Raw genomic sequence first — 20,336 nt, 5'->3', positions numbered from 1 at the left:
TGTAACAATTGTACTATTCAGAACATAGCTCAGCTAGAAAATAATGTAGTTTCATACCAGACGCGTCATTTTGAACCATGGAAGGTTAACACAAATAGAACTACATGCGGTCTACAAATGCTGCAAAACAAGTTACCCCGATTACTAAACAGTTTGCAAGCTAAAAATATCCAACTCGACAATATAACTTTCAAAGCACTGCGCGATCTTTTCAAAACGAAGTAAAACGAGATTTTGTGTCTAATATTTCCCCATGAATGTATTAAAAATGTGAGTACGTGTTACACTGAAATGTGGTAACAGTATATATGTTTTAGCGTTTTTTCTTGTAATATGTTGTTTCTTTTCCACTTTTTTTTCTTTACATGTTGTGATAAAATATGCTGTGTATAAACTTTTTTTTACGACATTCCGCCAACTGCCAATGAAAGGGGGCCTGCGGCCCTGTCAAGCTGGCTTCTGGCAGCTTTTTCTGCAGGCTTCCTGCATCATGTAATGTGATGTGAATAAACTTCTTATTCTTCTTCTTCTTCTTCTTCCGTTGTACTCTCAACGACACTCTTCCGCGTAAAAATTTAGGCACTCCGTTGATTCCGATTCCTGTAGAAAACCCCGAAGACAATTAAACTGATAAATATTAGTTCATAGAAAGCTGGTTTGCACATTTCGTCGCTCCAATATTTGGCCACCTTACGAACCGTAATTCCTCTATCCTCAGGCAATTTTAGCATAAGGCACCGGGATAAGTTGCGTATTGACCACTGCATCGCTGCATGATTTTGTATAACTTGGTTTATTGTTTTTGCGAGTACATAATTTTGACACATAGTTGAGGCCAGCAGTGACACAGGAGCTGTCTGACTGGGTCTCGGGTACTACGAGAGAAGAAGTGCATGTGACATGTGCAGCATAGAGGAGAGGTCAGAGGGTGCGCAGATCTATTCAAGAGAAAGCATACAATAGCCAAAGCGTAAGTGATACATATAAAAGGCATAAAATGCTGGAAGAAGTAAAGCATTTCCATCTCTACACGGGCAGCCTCATGCCTGTGCGTCTTGCTGTGTCCGCGTCTTGATTTAACGCCCCCGAAGCTCAATGACGTGGTACTTGCGAGCGTTGTTAACGTCGTTGGCGTCTCCCATGTCGCTGAAGAAGGTTCTCTTGATAGCATGTCTGTTGTTTTGGTCGTAAACCTGAAAAGATAACAATTTTGTTTCTATTCACATGGAAGCCTTGGCAATGTTTCAGATTTAAAACATTTCTTCTTGCATGATTTGTCGATATTACATTTTTGCAGAGATACGCATCTCTGCTATGAAATCAGGTTCAAAACTACATCTGCAATGCTTTTTCGTGCCAAAGTAGGCAAATTCTTATTTTCTACCTGCATTGTTTTATTTCTGACATAAAAACCACGCATGCCTCGTTATTCACGGTGCACATAAATAAAAGGCATGCAGGTTTTTCTAGTACACCATCGGTTGATTTTTAAACAGCCACTTACCACGTGGCATACTTGATGCACCATACTCATAGTTCAGAAAAATGCTTTCCAAATCACAGATTAATCATATTTATAGCGTATTCTAGGACGAGTGAAAGATGCTCCTAGCAGCGCTTGTTGAATTCGTCTTACTTGTGCGTATAACGTAGCGTTCGTCTCACTTATTCTTCAGCTTTAGAGACAGGCTCAGATATACTCTCTCGATCGCATGCGTCCCCATATTGCAGTCGTTGCCGACCAGGCCTGTGGTGTGGTGCGGAATTTCGTAGCATTACAAATCGTTAATAATACTGACTGCTCTCTACTCATCCAAATGCTACAGTTGATTAGAGCACTACTCTACTGATATTCAATAATTAAACAATTTGAGAATGAGCAGGCACTCCTGGTGCGGGCCGCACACTATTGGCTAATTTTTTGTCGCTCTTCTGCGCTGCAAAATCTGCGAACTGCGGGTTCGCGTTCACACGGCCAACATGCCTGGGGGTGCGCCGAGGAAGGCAACGATAAAACGTGGGGTCCAGGTAAGTGCATGATACTCTTGAGTAGAGGTGTGTGAGAGACTGCTTTCTAGGTACCTCCCGAACTCAGTCATAAGTTTAGAGGTAAGCTGAATTAAGCATGAAATATTTTTGGTCGTCTTGTGTTTTGCATTCTCATGTATATGTCATCAGACCACTTGTGCTGGTTTTGTCTTACAGCACCATTCGGCATAACCGCACTGACTCACAAACGAGCCGATGTACCCATGCATCATAAACGAACAAAAATAAACCCATTTTAGACAGGACAGCTACTCTAAGATAGGTGTCGAGGCTTTAGATTCAGTGTGAGAGCAGTGTTGTTTTAGGTTTATTGTTTTTTTGGGGTTTAACGTCCCGGAGCAACTCAGGCTATGAGGGGCGCCGTAGTGGAGGGCTCCCATGAAATTTCGACCACCTGGGGTTCTTTAACGTGCACTGACATGGCACAGTACACAGGCCTCTAGAATTTCGCCTTCATCGATATTCGGCCGCCGCAGCCGGGATCGAACCCGTGTCTTTCGGGTCAGCAGCCGAGCACCGCAACCCCTGAGCCATCGCGGCGGGTTAGCAGTGTTGTGCAACTCATTTCACGTGCAACTCATGCGCAACATGTTTTAATGACACCAACTTCTCGCCTAAAAACTGGTTCCAAGGAGAAAGAATGGCATATCAGGAGGACCTCTCTTCACTGCCACTAGGATTTATACGATGGATTTATTTTCAAAATTCATTGGCGATCAGCGCGATTGATGCGGAGAGGGAACCGTTGAAAAGTCGGCTCCGATTTCATTACCCATCGAGGAAGGTTTCATGAAAACATTGACTCGTGGCACCCTCTCTGCGCACTCACGTAAACCAGCTCGACCGCCATGGATTTGTGGCCGCCTCCCCGCGCAGCTGCGCTAACTGGTCCCACAGCAATACAGACTGGCAGTTTAACACGTGGTGTAAAAGCTGCTTGTCATCTTCTCTTATTTTAGGACAATCACTGTCGAGAGTGTCCAGTTTGTTGAAATGAGATCTAAAATTGGGTCAAGCGTATCATCAAGTGCCAATCAAGCGTACTTCAAATCGAACACGCGGTCAATATTTGAGGGCATGTGGGAGCAGTCGTGGGCTTTTGTCGTTGAACTCTATCGCACACAGATCGAAGTTGACTCAGGCAACAATTTCTAATGCACCATGCTACTAACTGACAGTTTAAGACACCAAGAAAGGTTGTGGCGATGGTCGCGTGGTCTTCAGCAGCGGCAGCCTGATCTTGTTTGTTCCTTCCACCGCAGGTTCGAATTCCTCTCGAGGCCACAAGCACGGCAAGTGGCTTTCTGTTCCACGCTGTATTGGACACACATCGGGCGTGAAGCTTTCGTTAACATAACCGTTCTAAGCCTTAAGCAGTAATATTTTCCTCTTTTCTTGTTAACAGGTCTTCATTCTGTCGAATATTTCGAAGCGACTACATCAAAAGTATTAAACAGCAGTGCGTATTAACCATCATGATCATCAGCCATACTACGCCCACTGCAGGGCAAAGGCCTATACCATGTCTCTCCACTCAACCCTGTCTTTTGCCAGTTGCGGCCACTGTATTCCCGCAAATTTCTTAATCTTATCCGCCCACCTAACTTTCTGCCATCCCCTGCTACGCTTGCCTTCTCTTGGAATCCACTCCGTTACCCTTAAGGACGAGCGGTTATCTTGTCTCCGCATTACATGCCCTGCCCAAGCCCACTTCTTCCTGTTGATTTCGACTAGGATATCATTGACCCGCGTTTGTTCTCTCACCCACTCCGCCCGCTTCTGATCTCTTAACGTTACACCTATCATTTTTCTTTCCATAGCTCGCTGCGTTGTCCTTAACTTAAGCTGAACACTCTTTGTTAGCCTCAACGTTTCTGCCCCATAGGTGAGTACCGGCAAGATGCAGCTGTTGTATACTTTTCTGTTGAGGGATATTGGTAAACTGCCATTCATGATCTGAGAGAGCCTGCCATATGCTCTCCACCCCAATCTTATTCTCCTAGATTTTTCCTTCTCATGATCCCGATCAGCTGCCACTACCTGCCCTAAACAGACATGTTCTCTTACTTCTTCCTGTACCACGCCATAAGTTGCGAACTGCTATTCTCTTGCTAGACTGTTGAATATTACTTTGGTTTTCTGCACGTTAATTTTTTGCCCCACCGTTCTGCTCCATGCTTTGCAGTGCAAGTCCTTAGTGACTTAGCAAGCCAATGTCATCAGCGAATCGCAAATTACTAAGGTATTCTCCATTAACTCTTATTCCCAACTGTTCCGATTCCAGTCCCCGGAATGCCTCCTGTAAACAGACAGTGAATAGCATCGGCGAGATAGTGTCTTTCTTATTGCTTATTGCAATTTTATTGATGACTTTATGAAGTACTGTGGTAGCTGCGCCGTCGTTATAGATATCTACCGATTTCGCAAAGCCTGCATCACTGCTGAGGCACTAAGTCAAATTCTTTCTCGTAATCAATGAAGGCTATATGTAGGGGTCGGTTATACTCTTCGCATTTTTTTATCACCTGATTGATAGCATGAATATGGTCTATTGTCGAGCATCTTTTCCGAAACCCTGCCTCATCATTCGGTTGATTGAAGTGTAAGGTTGTCCTCACTGTATTAGTATTACCTCAGTAAACACCTGGTTGGCAACGGACAGTAAGCTGATCGGTCTGTAACTCAAGTCCTTGACGTCTCCTTTCTCATGAATTAAGATAATGTTAGCGTTTTTGCAAGCTTCTGGTACGCTCGAGGCCACAAGGCATTGCGCATGCAGGGTGACTAGTTTTTCGAGCACAATCTCTCCTCCATGTTTAAAAGAAAGAGTATTTCCGATGCAAAATAAACGTTCACATTACGATTTGCCGAACATGGAGCATTTCTCAGTCTTACGTGACGTAATACGTGTCCCTTGTAATTTTTCTTATTTCAGTTATAGCTCTGCAAAGTGCAGCTCACAGCCGAGAGCTTCATTTTGATATCCCCCCCCCCCCCCCCCCCGGGATCCCCCAGTGAAGTGATTGGTCTAGTGCAGCTAGAATATTGAGCATCCCATCTTCAACTGCCTACAATGGACTGTTTTCAGTTCGCTAGCATTAAAATCCCTATTCTCAGTTACCATCCATGTTTCTTTGACAGAAACCTCTCCCCGTTACCTTGCGGTTGCTCGGGAAGAGCACCCCCTGCCACCTCACTGCGACCACCGCTGGCAGCTGATTTAGAGAGCAGCTCTGTGGCGCCCGTTTCGCGGCGTCGCCGTCGCCCTTACCAGTTCGGCGTTCATTGTGTTCATTCGCGTTGGCGTTGATGCTTTACACTCCGATCATATTAAGGAAAGGAAGTCCCTGGGTCAATGGACGCCTGAATCGCGCTGTTGTGTTGTTGATGCGGCCGTATAAGCTGTTGCAGGAACGGAGGAAGTGAGAGTGAAAGAAGAAAGAGGAAGAGGGGCCGTAATGAAGAAAATTAAAATTGTATCTGACGAAAGGAAATTACGCACTAACGGTCTCGCATATCTCGGTGGACATTCGTCATCCGTTTGTAGAGGATTGGAGGGAGTGGGAGTGAAAGCAGAAACAGAAAGAGGAATCGTGATGAAGAAAATTATTTTGAGGAATAAAAATTACGGAGGAGGTTGCAATGCTGTGCGTAGGACAGGCCACAGTTGGCACAATTCCAGCCATGGATGGACACCGGAAGCATGGACGAACACCTCGAGCATGAGCCATTAAATCCTTTCGCTTTAAAAGCACGAATTTTTTAAGGAAGTGGAGGTCATATCCTTTTTCATCTATCGATGTCTATCGATGGCTGTCGTAGCCAAAAGAGGGACAAAAAGGCTTTTCTCTGAATTCTTTCTTGTATATAATTTCCAGTGCGAACAATATATGACGCAAGGTTCAAACTACATCTTATCCTGTGATATCTCAAAGCCATACCGAAAAGAAGCAACATGGTGTACGCACAGACCAGTAAATTATATTAAATGCTGCAGAAATTTGCCAGAAATTAAGGTGTCTTTTCTTGCCCTGCAACGCCCACGTTCAGAAGTAAGGTACATGCCGTTTCTAGGCGTTTACTCATTGCTATATGGACCCTGCATGTAAAACTTTCATGCCCATAAGTTTTCAGTAGCGGCCGCTTCCTGTGGAAATTCTTGACGTCTCTTTGAGCAAGCTGAGCCAAAAAAGTAGGACGCAGATATGCGACTTTACGCAAGCCTTCGGGAAATCCTCGTCGCTCATATTGCGATTACTTAGGGAATAATAGGAAGGCATTCTTGAGAATATAAAATAGTTTACTGTGTCTGCGCCTTCTAGAGCATCTCACTGATCGGTCTAGCAGCCCGAAATGAACAAAATTCTAGCTGTTGCCAATTAGTGAAACAGCGCCATCTCCAATTTTATAGGCACAAAGTATTTTTTATGCTGTATTTTGAATTTCGGCGTGTACTGTAAAATATTTCAGAGGCAATGACTTTTAATCTGCCAGCTCACAATTTGGGAATGAAAGGGATAACGAAGTTGTTTTATTCCTTAGCTTCAAGAAGCCTAAAAAATAGATTTATTAAGTTAATTTTCAAGAACCCTGCACACTGCCTTTTTTTTTCATGTTCTTTCTCTTTTGCATTGGCTTCACTCACGTTGATTCCACCGTTCGTACAGCTGTCAAAGACAGCTGCATGCTGGCTCCAGTTTGGTGGCGCATTATAGTTGCCGCCGGGTCCCAAGAAAGTGGCGATGGCTGTCCATTGGGCGATGTTGCAGCTGGGGAAGACAGGCTCACCGGCTACCCACGCGTGTGTTGTGTTGAGGTGTAGACCCGGGCATATGAGCTTCACCAGAGCCGTGCACTCAGTTCGGTCGGGGTGCTCAGGTCCTTGTATGTGCCAATGCACGGCCTTGGGTACTCACAGACGAAGCCTCCGCTCACTTCGGTCCGCGGTGCGTGGAGCATGCATGGAATAAGCGTAACGTATTACAGGCTACCCGGGATAGTCTCACACGGTGTGCACTCTTGGCCTATAGAGAGTGCACACGGTAACGTGCATAACAGCGCCGGTAGCTAACTGCTCACTTTTTTTGCCCTCCTTACTGGATTTTCTCCTAAAACAACGCTCTTAATGCTCCGAAATTCAATCTTGGGCTGAAATTTAGAATGATTATTACAAAGCGTAACTTCTCCCAAATGCTTTGCTCTTGATATGGCCCTTAGAAATAAATTACTGACGAGCAACTCCTTTCCTTGTTTCTCAAAGTCACCGCGACTTTCCCACTTTTCAAACACTCAACAACATTGTTATTCTAATAACAATCCCAAACGCATGTAGCAGTAACTGAGAAACATGGTTGAATGCAAAATACCTGTCAAGCTTCCATGTGCGCCATCTCGTACATAAACATTTTTTTCATGGATACGTGGTCGCTGTTTATCGTTACTTGCAATAAGCGGTTTGAAGAAACCTTGCGTGGACGTCCGACATACATAAACCGACTTAACGCCGTTTACAGCCGTGCTGCGAGGTCATAATGCATCAAAAGCCCATGTATAGCAACTAGGCTTACTTGGTACATTTTTTTCATTCATTTGAAGTATTTGTGAAATGGGACGAGTTTTGCAACGATTTCAAAACGCCAGATACGGTTGTTTGCGAACATGTGACTCTATTAGACCCTTTTCCGAACTTTGGAGGAAACCTGCGAATAATAAAAAAAAAGATGTTGGGGGCCTACTCAGTCACATTCTTAAAACTCAAAATGGGATAGCATGTAGATTTCCTGCTGTGGTGTCCACAATCAGTGTCGGATATCCTTCCTGTTGGAACCGACTTTATTGCCGACTTATATGGTATCTTTGAATTAGCATCTTTCAGAACATTTGTCTATGTTCCATTGGATTATCGCTATATTATTCGGGCGCATTTATCCCATTTATCCTCCTGAATCTATTTTCTGGGGAGGGCCAACTTCAAAAATACGGCGGTCCCTTGCAATTCTTTACTTGGGCCATCTTCCAAAATTTGGACACTCCTCAGATTTTTCAATTCTGTAGTGATATAATTGGTTTACTGGTGGTAACGTGGTGTTGACGACGTTAGGCCCCTTTGAATCACGTAGCTCATTGGGAGTTCTCATACCACTCCTGGTGCCGTGGTGCTGCGGTTGAGCGATGCGCCACCTATCCGGCATGTGGATGATGTGATGACAGCCTCCTGTTGGGCACGTGAGACCCAGGTAACTCATCCCAGCTCCCGTAAAGCCCTTTTTGCCCTGACGGTTCTTAGCCAGGTTGTCTACCTCTCGATCCGTCAACTTACGCGTAATGCCTCGATGGGCAGGTGGCCATTGCATTGAAGTTGTTTCAATTAATTCCGCTGGTACCAGGCAGGGCGGGCAGATTATCCACAAACCTGTGGGCAGGTCTCCACCTGCCCACTGCGGCAGGTGTGCCAGTTGCTTTTTCGTGATATGGACGCACGGACGCTGGACTTTTTCGAGATCGGGACCTCTAAGCCTATCGCAATATTGACGAAGTACTTGGTTATCACACGTTGGAACTGCATTGAGGTGCGCCCTTACCTCAAAGATACGAAAAAAAAAAGTTTTAAAAAGCTAATAGTGCCATTACAGTGTCCTCCTGAGAGCAACCAACGGTGACAGGACCTGCATTCCGTTTTTTAACCTTCTACACCTTGTAAAATGCCATTTTTGGTTGACGCCCCCATGATTATCCTTAGGGTACGGTAATTTCTCGCTAGAGATTAGTCCTTAGTGTTCCTAAGTTGAAAAGAGCAACTTGTCTAACTGATAAATTTACATTGTGGAGTTCTACATAACAGTGAGGACGCATAACAAAGAGTAGAAAAATAAAAGGCTAACATCGAAGTATCTGACGTATTACATACTGGCTGAGCCCGAGGAGGCAGGTTTGTTCCTATATTCTCTTTTGTGTGCCTAACTGCATTCACTGAAGCGTAAACCTCTATGCAAATAGTCCTTCGAAGACATGTTCTGATGCAAACCAAGCGTTGACAAGCGTATCAAGTTTCCAAACCTGCCAGTTTTCGCAACTTTGGCTGGGATAAATTTTTGTTCTATTTTTACTTTCAAGACCGACTGACGATACCAGTGGGAGAAAGTGGGAAAAAGATTTGGGCTGCTTACATCAGGTGTATTCTCTGCATAATACTGTTTTATGATTTTGGACACCTTTACCTTTTGGAAATAAAAGTAGAAATGGTGTGGCCGCCAGAAAACAACAGCTATTCGATGTTCATTACAATATCAATTTTTCATCTAGTGATAAGAGCATTCAGTGACATATGGGATGAGATACACGCAGTATCACCATTTTGAAATTTTGGTCACAGGACGTACCTAAAGTCCCCTGTGCTTGCTTTTTGTCTGTATGCAACGCTACCTTGATAAATGATTCATACCGTATGTTGCGAACAAGGAAAATCAGTCCCAACGAAGGAGATAATTTGGATTTCAAGAGGATAGAAATGCATAGCGCACAGGCTTGCCGCTGCTCACACATCCACTGAGAGGAGAATCTCTGCAGACCGCAACCCATCTGCTGCTAAATCCTCGGGCTAGAGTTTTTCTTTTTTGAAAATGCACCCACATACGTATGACACAGTACACTTGACATTTTTATTTTTTCTCTATTTCTTCTCTCCTTTTTATTTCTTCTTTCGCGGTGGAGTCAACGAGCCCATCTGAAGGGAGTAAGCAGCCTCGGCATGACTTATTTATTTATTTCTTTATTTCTGATACCCTCAGGGTACAAAGTACATTTCAGAGGGGAAAGGCAGTTGATAACAAGAAAAAGCAAACGAAGCACAATTCGTACAAAACTATAGAACGACTCAGGGAAGATAAAAAGAAGTGAGCAAAATTAACTCGGAGCAGATTAATAAAATAGTTTAAGAACAATACTAGTAGGTGGAGAACACAACACTACAAAAAATACAAGAGCGATCATTTTGTAATCAGAGTGATAAGTATTCTTCTAAATTGAGTTGTATCAGTGATGCTAGTTAATGATGCGCGTAGCGAATTCCATTCTTTAGAGGTTAACGGAAAATAGGATTGTGCACATGTCACTGTGTTACAATAAGGCACTGTGACCTTTTGTTGATCACGAAGGTGAGAAATCAACGGTGCCGGTTGAATCCATCGAGAGCGAAGTTGAAAATTAGAGTTGAAAATCTTATGGAACAGGCAGATGCGGAAGTGCTTACGGCGGGTAGCTAGTGGCAGGAGGTTTAAAGACCTTTTCATTTGGGTGACGCTAGATGTGGAGATGGTAATTGCCTAAAATGAATCTAGCTGCACTATTCTGGACAGTTTCCACAACCTGTGTCAGTGAGACCTGTCCAGGGCCCCATATGGATGAAGCGTATTCCATTTGCGGTCGTACGTAGGTCGTGTATAATAATGATTTTAATGAAGATATAGCAAGTGTAAAATTTCTTCGAAGATAACCTAGCGTTTTATTTGCTTTAGATGCTATATGTTCTATATGAAGTTTCCAGGACAGGGTGTTAGTTATATGTATGCCAAGATACCGGTACGATCTCACGCTTTCAAGGGGATGACTGTGAAGAAACAAAGGAGGACAAGTAGTATTTGAACGTGAAACTCTCGTAGATTTGCATTTTTTTTATATTTAGTTTCATTTTCCAATTATGACACCAGTCTTGTATGTTATTGAGATCGACCTGGAGAGAGCGAATATCAAAATCGTTAGTTATTTTACGGTAAATCACGCAATCGTCGGCAAACAAACAACTCCTAGAGTTAACAGTAGCAGGCAGATCATTAATATAAATCAGGAACAGTAAAGGGCCAAGGACAGATCCTTGAGGAACCGCAGAACCAATTGGCACGGTAGAAGAATTAGTGTCATTAGCATGCACAAACTGAAGGCGAGAAAAAAGAAACGCGCGAATCCAGTTCGGAACAGAAGGGTCAATATTTAGAATGCTGAGTTTATATAGAAGTTATGAATGGCTAACTTTATCGAATGCCTTAGCAAAGTCGAGAAATATGCAGTCTGTGGAAAACGCGGAGTCTAAGTAGAAGTGCATATCATTAGTAAAGGAGAGTAATTGACTTTCACAGGAGAAACCTTTCCGAAAGCCATGCTGAGACAGAGAAAAGAAGCTATTATCTTCAAGAAAATTAACAAGGTGAGTGAAAATTATATGTTCCATTATTTTGCACGGTATTGATGTGAGAGAGATGGGTCGATAGTTAGACGGCTTCTGTTTGTCTCCGGCTTTATGTACAGGTATGACCTTAGCAGTATTCCAGTCCTCAGGTAGTACGCCATCATGGTACGACTGTGAGACTATGCTGTCCAAAATAGTAGAGGTATATTCAACAGTATTCCGAAGAATTTTGCTAATAATGCCATCGATTCCGCTAGAAGATGTTTGTTTTAAATTATTGATGATCGTTATAATGCCATGAGAGTCAAACACAATTGGATCCATACAGTAGTAGTTACACGATTGGAGTTTGGGATGGTGGCGATCAACGGATGAAGAAAATGACTGGACAAAAGAGTCATTTAGTAAGTGGCACAAAGATGGTCCGGAATGGGATTTCCAGTTGGTGAAAGTAATGACACTCTGTCGTTAATGCTAGGTTTTATTATGCTCCAGAAGCGTTTAGGATTAGACTTTAAGACGTTGTGGAGCGTTACATTAAAAAAAGAAAATTTAGTAGTCTTTAGTGCACGGGAATAGGCTAAGGCAGCTGATTTATATGCAGTCCATCGCTCAGGTTTTAATGAATACCTAGCTGTTCGAAAAGTCTTTTCTTTTTGTTAGAAAGTCGGTTTAAATATTGATTATACCATGGAGCTTGGTTATTCGAGTAGACGCGCCGAAGAGGAATATGTCGGTTAATCAATTCAGATACCTTATTTCGGAGCATGCACCATTTAGTTTCCACCCAGCGCTCGAGGTAATTAGGTAAGAATATGTCTAGAAAAGAACTCAGTTGGTCATTAATAGCAAGAAAATTAGCTTTGTCGTAGTCTCTAATATTTTTGGAGCGGTTTGATTCAAATTCAAATTCACTTTATTTCTGGTAGAAAGCAAGTATACATCATGAGCAAGAGAGTTTAAAAGGGGATTATTCTACCAAGGAAGACCAGGCAAAAGGCGTTTCATCTACGCCTGACAAGGCCTCGCCTCCTGGCGAGATACATTGCACTCTCTATGCTACAAAAGCGATTGAAAAAAAAATATATTGCACCATTCATTACGTGCAGAAAACAGAAGCATTGTGGACAAGCATTATATGAAATTAAAACCGTAAGTACTACAGAAAACAAGAGAATTTTTCCTAAAAAAAAAAAGCTTACATCATAACCTGTTAGTTATTATTGTGTCAAAAGGTAAGAACCACAGTTGCATAAATATTTATCTCAACAAAAGATTAGCTCCTAACCAGAAAATTATTAGTGTCAAAAGCATGAAAAAGCAACATTTGTGTCTACATATTTCAATAATCTAACAAGGAACACAGCAATACAAACGAAACACAAACCTAAATGAGATAACAAGGAGACAGGTCATTTTTTTTCTACCAGGAGTATTTTTTTTATCCGTGCTTTCGGGAGGTGCTGGGTTCGATCCCCAGTGCCGCCGGGTACCCACCGGTTTCTTTAATGGGTACAAGATTTCCCCTGGCCTGGTGCTCGGCTCTTCTAGGGTGAAATGCTTGGGAAAAGGGTCTTAGACCAAACAGTTGCCTTGGCGGATGAGTGATAAGTTCCCCCGCCAAGCAACCATAAGTCCGCCTCGTGCGGCATAAGCCCAATTTGTGGCCCTTTTTTCACTTCTCCCAAACGTACACCCCTAAAGGAAGCCGAGCGCCAGGCCGGGGGACGCTTGTACCCTTTTGACCGGTGGGTGCCCGGCGGTGGGTTGGTTTCGAACCACCCACCTCCCGCAGCCGAGACGGGCTTTGTCCACACGACTCTTTGCCCACAGTGACGGGATTTGAAGGCGCAGGCTCCTTTCCCAAGCAATGCAGCCCTAGGAAGCCGAGCACCAGGCCAGGCCATAGCTTGTACCCATTTTGAGAAAACCGGTGGGTACCCGGCCGGTGGCGGGAGTCGAACCCACCATACGGTGACTGTACATTCACTGCGATGTCAATAAGCTCTGGAAACAAATTTAAAAGGACAGGAATCTGGTAGTCTAACGATTGTGTACCATAGGAAGTTCTGACTTTTTTCTTAGCAAATGAATTTGCCCTAAAGTTATAGCCGCATTCTTGACGTCGGTACTTCCCAAGAAATGAATTTAGCTTACTTTTTATATGAGTGAATATGTTCAGTGCCAAGCGCTGTCGAAATATACTTGTAATTGCAAGTATTTCATTTTTTACGAACAGTGGAGCTGTGTGTTCTCGCAACGCTGCATTTTCTATGAATCGGATGCATTTCTTTTGAAGAATATGAAGACGTTCCAAATTACCAGTGGTAGTGGTGCCCCAAACTAGTATGCAGTATTGCAATCTTGAATTAATCATGGTATAATAAAGCTGGCGTTTGAACCACGCTGGGAGCATAAACTTAAATCTATTTAGCATTCCAATAGTTTTCGCGAGGTCCATAGTCAAATAGTTTATGTGGTGTGTCACAGTTCAAGTTTTCGTGGAAATGTACACCCAGAAATTTCTGAGCGCTAACACGGTTTAATGTTTGCCCCTCGAAGACTAGTTTAAGTTTAAGATGAAGGTGCGTGTTCTAGAGTTAACGTGAAATGTAAGACATCGGGGTCGCTCAGGCCAGGCATATGTATTACAGGTGACGTGCAATCTTCTGCAGTCGTTAATACAAGATCTAGAAGAGAAGATAAATTTTCAGTAACACGTGTGGGTGAAGTGACGATTTGTGTCAAGCCAAAGTCTGCACAGATGGTGATAAATTGGTTAGTTTCTGCGATCGGTGGGTTAGAAAAAGGGAACGTGTGTGACCAGATAATGTTGGGATAGTTGAAGTCCCCCAAAAGTATAATTTGTGCGCTGGGATATCGAACAGTGATTCGATTCAGACTGTCATGTAAGCTATCACAGAATGACATATCGCTAGAAGGGGAGCCACAGAAAACGCCTACGATCACTCTTTTGAAACCTAAACTCACGCAGCACCACACAGATTCAATATCAGAAACAATTGATATGCAGTGACAATCAAACTGCTCGTCAATTGCGAGCAAAACACCACCACCTGTTCTTTGAGTGCGGTCACTGCGGTAGACAACATATCTTTTATCGCAATGAAACAATTCTGAATTAGATGTTTTGCTGCTGAGCCACGTTACAGTTAATGCAATAACATCTGCTTTGAGGTCGTTAATCAAGGTGCATAATTCATCCTTCTTACGAAAAATACTGCGAATATTAGTATAACAAATACAAAATTTCGATTTCGAGGATATGTCATCTCTTCCCCTCGCGCATTCCTATTTTTTATCCTTATCGGGCATTAGTTGGCGTCCAGAACGAAGAAATCTAGGTGATGCAGAAGCAGTCATTGGGGCAGTATTCGAAGTTGCGATTTCAAAAACTATGTCATCTACTTCATTATAACTGTAACATTTTCCATTGACATGCAGTTTCTTATACCCATGTTTATATGGTTTATGCAGGCTTTTGGTTACATGGTTTATGCGGAGGGTAGACCTCCGTCTACCCGCTTCCTCACTTGTGCTGTATGGCTGTGTAAATGGACGCTTTGACGCGTGTCAGCGCAGTGTACATTCATTGCCAACCTACAACTATTTCTGGCTGGCTCGCGACGATCATGTTAGATCAAAGCATGCCGTTTTGGTTTCAATCTGGTTACGTGAACATGCTTTCTACAGCTGAGAGGTCAATGATAAATGACAAAGGATAATGCACGATGCCTTGCATAATAGTGGTAACAGTTGAAGCCTGTGCTATCAGAACTATATTAAAGTACCAAATTCAAAAGACACAAGTTCAAGTACCATTCACTTCCGCGATACTGCTCAATCAGTGAAAGGCAGCTAATATATGAAGCCGCCCTATCTGCACATCACAATAGTCTTTTTGGACAGTGCGCAGAGTTGGCAGGCGTCTCTTGATAGCGATCCCTCGCTTTATCAGCAGCACACGCTATGACAACTGGGTCACGTCCACTTCAGGCAAAAAGACTCTTGCATCAGTTTTCAATTTTAACATCCCTGCGCCACCTGCGACAAGCTTATCGCACCGTACAAGATAATGTCACCACCTTCATTGTGTTGCCTTTAGTAAATATACAAGAAGGAAATAAAATCTCAAAAACGATGTGCGACGATCAATTAGTAGTTTACGCAGCATTTCTCGAGAACTAAAAAAAAGTCGGTGCGATAAACTCTTCGACCACAGGCACTGATTTAAATTCGGTGTACTGCTCCTGAGCGCCACTAGTTAAGCGTGAGAGTTCTGTGAAAACATTTAACACATCGTGAGTAGCGTAATGAATATTTTGCGGACTCGTGTCAACAGAACAATGGGCTGCGCGCCGCACTCAGTGCTGGAAAGGAATCACAGTGAAGAAGAGCAAATTTCCTCGGCCACAACTAGCAAAAATGGAAATACTTGATACTTGAAGGAATTGGTGAGCGCTAAAAAACACGGAAAAGGGACGAACACACAGGACGAAGCGCTTTCTAACAACTGTTTTAATATCAAAAGGAACATGACTATATACACACACTGCACGTCAAATCATGCACACAAGAGGAAGGAACGCACGCGCTGACAAGAATGAAGGAAAAAAATGAAAACAGGTAAAATACTACGCGCGCTTACAACAGCCGAAGATTACTATTCTTGAGATAGTTTAATTCAGTTCCCCCTAACATCACCGAAGGGGAGCTGACGCATTGCTTATCAGGAGCAACGTGCATTGCGAAAGCTTCGATAATTTCTCTTCCCGTCTGTTTCTAGCCCTACCTATTACCTTGGTGTTTTTTAGCAGTGGTATGCATTTACAGATGCACAATGAGGTGCCAGATTCCCGGATTTTGCAATTTGTTCGCATGATCTTTCGTGTTCCCGGAGCCTCTTGTTAAGGCATCTGCCCGTTTGCCCAACGTAAGTTCGTTGGCAGCTGAGCGGAAGGCTTTAAATGACGTTTTCGTCACACTTTACATAGGTGTTTTCGTGTTTGATGTTGCACCCAGGTTTCTTTTTGTGGTCTTCAGTCTCGTTGACCTTTTTACACATTCCAATGAGCTTATTGGGAGCTGAGGAAACCACCTGGACTCCGTGCTTGTTGACTGTCCTCCTTATTCTGTGGGAGATATTGTGAACATACGGCATCACGGCAGGGCGTCCCTCGTAGCTCGTTTTCTTAGTTTTGTGGGACTAGTAACTTCTCTTAGTAAGCTTTCAGCAATGCCGCAAAGTAACTGCTCCGGATAACCGCTCTCCTTCAATCGGGAGACCTGTTGGTCTACGCTGTGAATTATCGATTGGAGGCAAGATTTTTTGATAGGTAGTTTCAGGCAAGAGGTAGCTACAGCTCGCTTTACAATTCTGGAATGACCGGAGTCAAACCGCAGCAGCGGTTTTTCTGCTCTAGACTTGTAAGCCCAGCAAGTGTGATTGTCGCAGCAAGTCACCAGCGGGTCTAGGAATCTAATCTGACTGTCCTTTGGGGTTTCAGAAGTGAAGTGGAGGCCAGGAAAAGCTATCTTACAAGAGCAGTGAAATTGTTAGCATGGCAAACAGTGCTGCTTTTTCGTCGAGTGATTAGCAACCTCCATTTCGGAACTTGTAAACTATAAGCCAATTCACACACTTATGCAGTATTTCTCTTTGAAGCCAGAAATACAAGTCGCTGATAAAAATTGCCTCCATCAGTTCCGCCCTCTGTCCAGAATTATTCGCGGTTTTCAGGCGTGACGAAGTCTGCATAATGTCATCATAGAGCTCACCCATGTCATACAGTAGCAGAAGGGCCAGCGCTGGCAAAACCTCCAACGTCTTCATTGCTGCTCTCGTTTCGCGCTTGATGGCTTCTAGCTTGTAAAAACGGCGACAGTGCCCTTATTGTGGCGCTGAGCTTTTTTATACAGCCAGCCTATCTCTCCAGTTTTATTTTTGCCGGATGCTGGGGAACTACAGCTCGGCCGCTGTTGTCAACAGCTGCGTCATAGCTTCCCAAAAGCCGGAAATGTTTTGAACTGGCTTCAGTTCCGCTTTTCTGTATGTGATCCTGCTTTTTGATATGATGGCTTTGCCCGATGAAAGTCACTCCTGTATTTTCGCTCTGGTCGGCTGGTGCAGATTAGTCAGGATCCATAGCGGTAAAAAATAGTGTTGCTACAACATTTCATTTAGAATTTAATCTGAACTTTCAGTATTTCCTTTTTTCACGAATGATGATATTCTGAAAACGGCCTGCAATATTCAGCAGATATGTAAAGCAGCAGCAGCGTCAGATAGACTTGAATAACTAATTCGACACATCGAATACTGTGAGGTCAGTGGGATACTAACGCAGAGTTGCATCGCAGTCACACATGTCAGAGTTAAAATTATCATGCCGAATTCCCTCCTTATAACAAAATATTCGAGCCATCGTCCCCGCTCTCATTACACACCAGAATACTGCGGCTAACCAATGTTGCAAACAATTATTTTGGCCAGCAACCAAAACACACAAAACACAACAACCCATCGCGTTCCATTGCTGGCGGTGTCCATTTAAGAATATATTTTTCTACTCGGTCCAGTAAAGATTATGTCTCAATTATTTTCCAATTTCACAGTAAGTAGTGAAAAATTTCAAATGCCAGTACAGCCAGCGATTGGAAGGAACATTATTATATCGACGTGAAGAGTTACAGGGTAGCATGTATCAAAAAGCAAGCGTAAAATACTGATATCTTTTTCCATATTAAATGCAATAAATTGAATAAAACGGACAAAGGTCTGCGCAGGAGGGTGACCGAGTACGTACTGAAATAAGGAGCGCTCAATGGGTAACGTCAGGATGCCACCCTTTGCTCTGCTGACCTTCGCTTCTGTAATGCTCTAGAGCTGCGTTCCATATGTTCATTCCGGAGTTGACCCGCAACTTAACCGAACGTTAAAGGCCTTTGGCTTTTTGTGAATAAGGTACTGAACGGAATGCGAGCGAGTTTTGTTCACAAGAGGGAAACCTTCAAATTACTTAAATAAATTAGATCTGAATAGAATGTTGCGTTGATGGAAGGTCGAATTGCGATGGAGGCGAAATTCCAGAAGCCCGTGTACTATGCTATGTCAGGGCACATTAAAGAGCCCCAGATGGTCGAAATTTTCGGAGCCTTTCACTACGGCGTCCCTCATAGCCTGAGTCGCTTCTGGGACGTTAAACCGCATAAACCAAATCAAAGTGCTTCTCTTCACTGAATCTGTAATTACCGAACTTTCGTGGCTGCAATTGCACAGCAACCTGTCAGTTACTCAGGGCCCAGTTGGATATCTCTCATCACCATTATCATCTGCCGTGGCTGCATCTAATGCCGCACATTGACTTAAAAACGGCTCAGCCTTTCACCAGGCACGGCTATCCTTCTCATACATATTTTCTCAGCTCCCCACCTGACTCTCTGTCTCATACGTTTGCGTTATTTTGTAACCCCCTCCATCGACCATCCACTGCTTGGTTCTCCACACTGCATGCTTCCGCACTGATATCATTTACAAACTATGAACGTTAAAGCTTTCAAACACTTCCAGGTCACTGAAATGCTCTCCGACTTTAATCACTTTTTGGGGTGCTCTTTAGATCACGGGTCTGCGGTACACAGCTGACTGAGAACGTCTTACGAGTAGACTAAGCATATCGCATAGGCCTGCGACCTTCATTACACTACAAATTCGAACAACCGCGCTTACTCCAAAGAACGGTTTTTAAGTAAGAAAAATTCCGAAACACGCCAGCTACCCAATTATCAAATACAATATTTCAACCAGTAGTGATGCAAATGTTTGCTTACGTGTTTTATTCTTTTTAGCAGCACTGTAGATACTATTATAAAAGATAACACTATGGTGTCATTGTGTTGAGATAGAGCATCTGCCTGGGGGTGGGGGGGGGGGTATTATTATAGTTCGGAGAGAAAAATAATTTACGGATCATGAATACCTTGTCTCTCAAACGAGAGAACATTAAATGGGCGTGGAAGAGCCCCAAAGAGAGACACAAAAAATGAAATAGACTACGTACTATGCGCTCACCCTTGCACCGTGCAGGATGATGTGCTTCTTGAAAATGTACGTCGCCGACACAACAACACGCCAAGGTCTCGAATTAAGCTAGCCTTGAAGAGCGAACGTAGGAAATCACTGAAACGAAAGATCATTACCGAGTTTGCGGTTAGATGGAAAGTAGGGGTACTCAGAGGTCTGGATTGGTAACAGTTGGGGATAACATTTAATGAGAATACCTGAGGAAACTGCGATTCGCTGATGACGTTGCCTTGCTCAGTCACTCAGGAGAAGGACTCCAAACCTTAATCAATGAGTGTGACAGTCAGAGCTGTACTGTGGGTCTGAAAATTAATATGCAGAAAACCAAAGTAATACTCCACAGTCTAGGAAGGGAACGTCACTCTGCAGTTGGTAGCGAGGTACTGGAAGTGGTAAGTTAATGCGTCTACTCATGGCAGGTAGTGTCTGCATATCCAGATCCTGAGAGTGAAATAAGCAGAAGAATAAGAATGGGGTGGAGTGCATGTCGCCGTTTCTCTCTAGTCACCAACGGCAGTTTATCAATATCCCTCAAGAGAAAAGTATACAACAGCTGTATCCTACCGGTACTCACCTATGAGGCAGAAACGTGGAGGCTAACAAACAGGGTTCTGCTTAAGTTGAGGACAACGCAGCGAGGTACGGAAAGAAAAATGATAGGTGTAACGTTAAGAGATCGGAAGTGGGCGGAGTGAGTGAGGGAACAAGCGCGGGTTAATGACATCCTAGTCAAAATCAAGAGGAATAAATAGGCTTGGACAGATCATGTAATGCGAAGGCAAGATAACCGCTGGCCCTTAATAGCAACGCACTGGATTCCAAAGGCAGGCATGCGTAGCAGGTGGCCGCAGAAAGTTAGGTGGGCAGATGAGATTAAAACTTTCGGGCTTATAGGGTGGCCGCCGCTGGCCCAGGACAGGGTCAGTTGGAGAGATATGGGAGAGGCCTTTGTCCTGCAGTGGGCGTAGTAAGGCTGATAATGATGATGATGATGATCACTGT

At 43.5% G+C, this 20,336-nt stretch overlaps 1 pseudogene across 1 annotated transcript; it reads right to left on the bottom strand.

Moving 5' to 3' along the window:
* Nucleotides 1-809: 809 nt before the first annotated feature.
* Nucleotides 810-7,664, bottom strand: LOC149325314 (domesticated amidase effector 2-like; annotated as a pseudogene). Its single transcript, XR_016286280.1, has 2 exons — nucleotides 6,695-7,664; nucleotides 810-1,193 (listed from the first exon to the last, which is right to left on the bottom strand). The product of XR_016286280.1 is annotated as a domesticated amidase effector 2-like (transcript).
* Between the last annotated feature and the right edge of the window lie 12,672 nt (nucleotides 7,665-20,336).

The sequence above is a fragment of the Amblyomma mixtum genome, chromosome 10 (genome assembly GCF_055824585.1).
Source record: "Amblyomma mixtum isolate Tamu chromosome 10, ASM5582458v1, whole genome shotgun sequence".
NCBI classification, from domain to species: domain Eukaryota; kingdom Metazoa; phylum Arthropoda; class Arachnida; order Ixodida; family Ixodidae; genus Amblyomma; species Amblyomma mixtum.
This window is presented reverse-complemented; position numbering and strand designations above follow the sequence as displayed.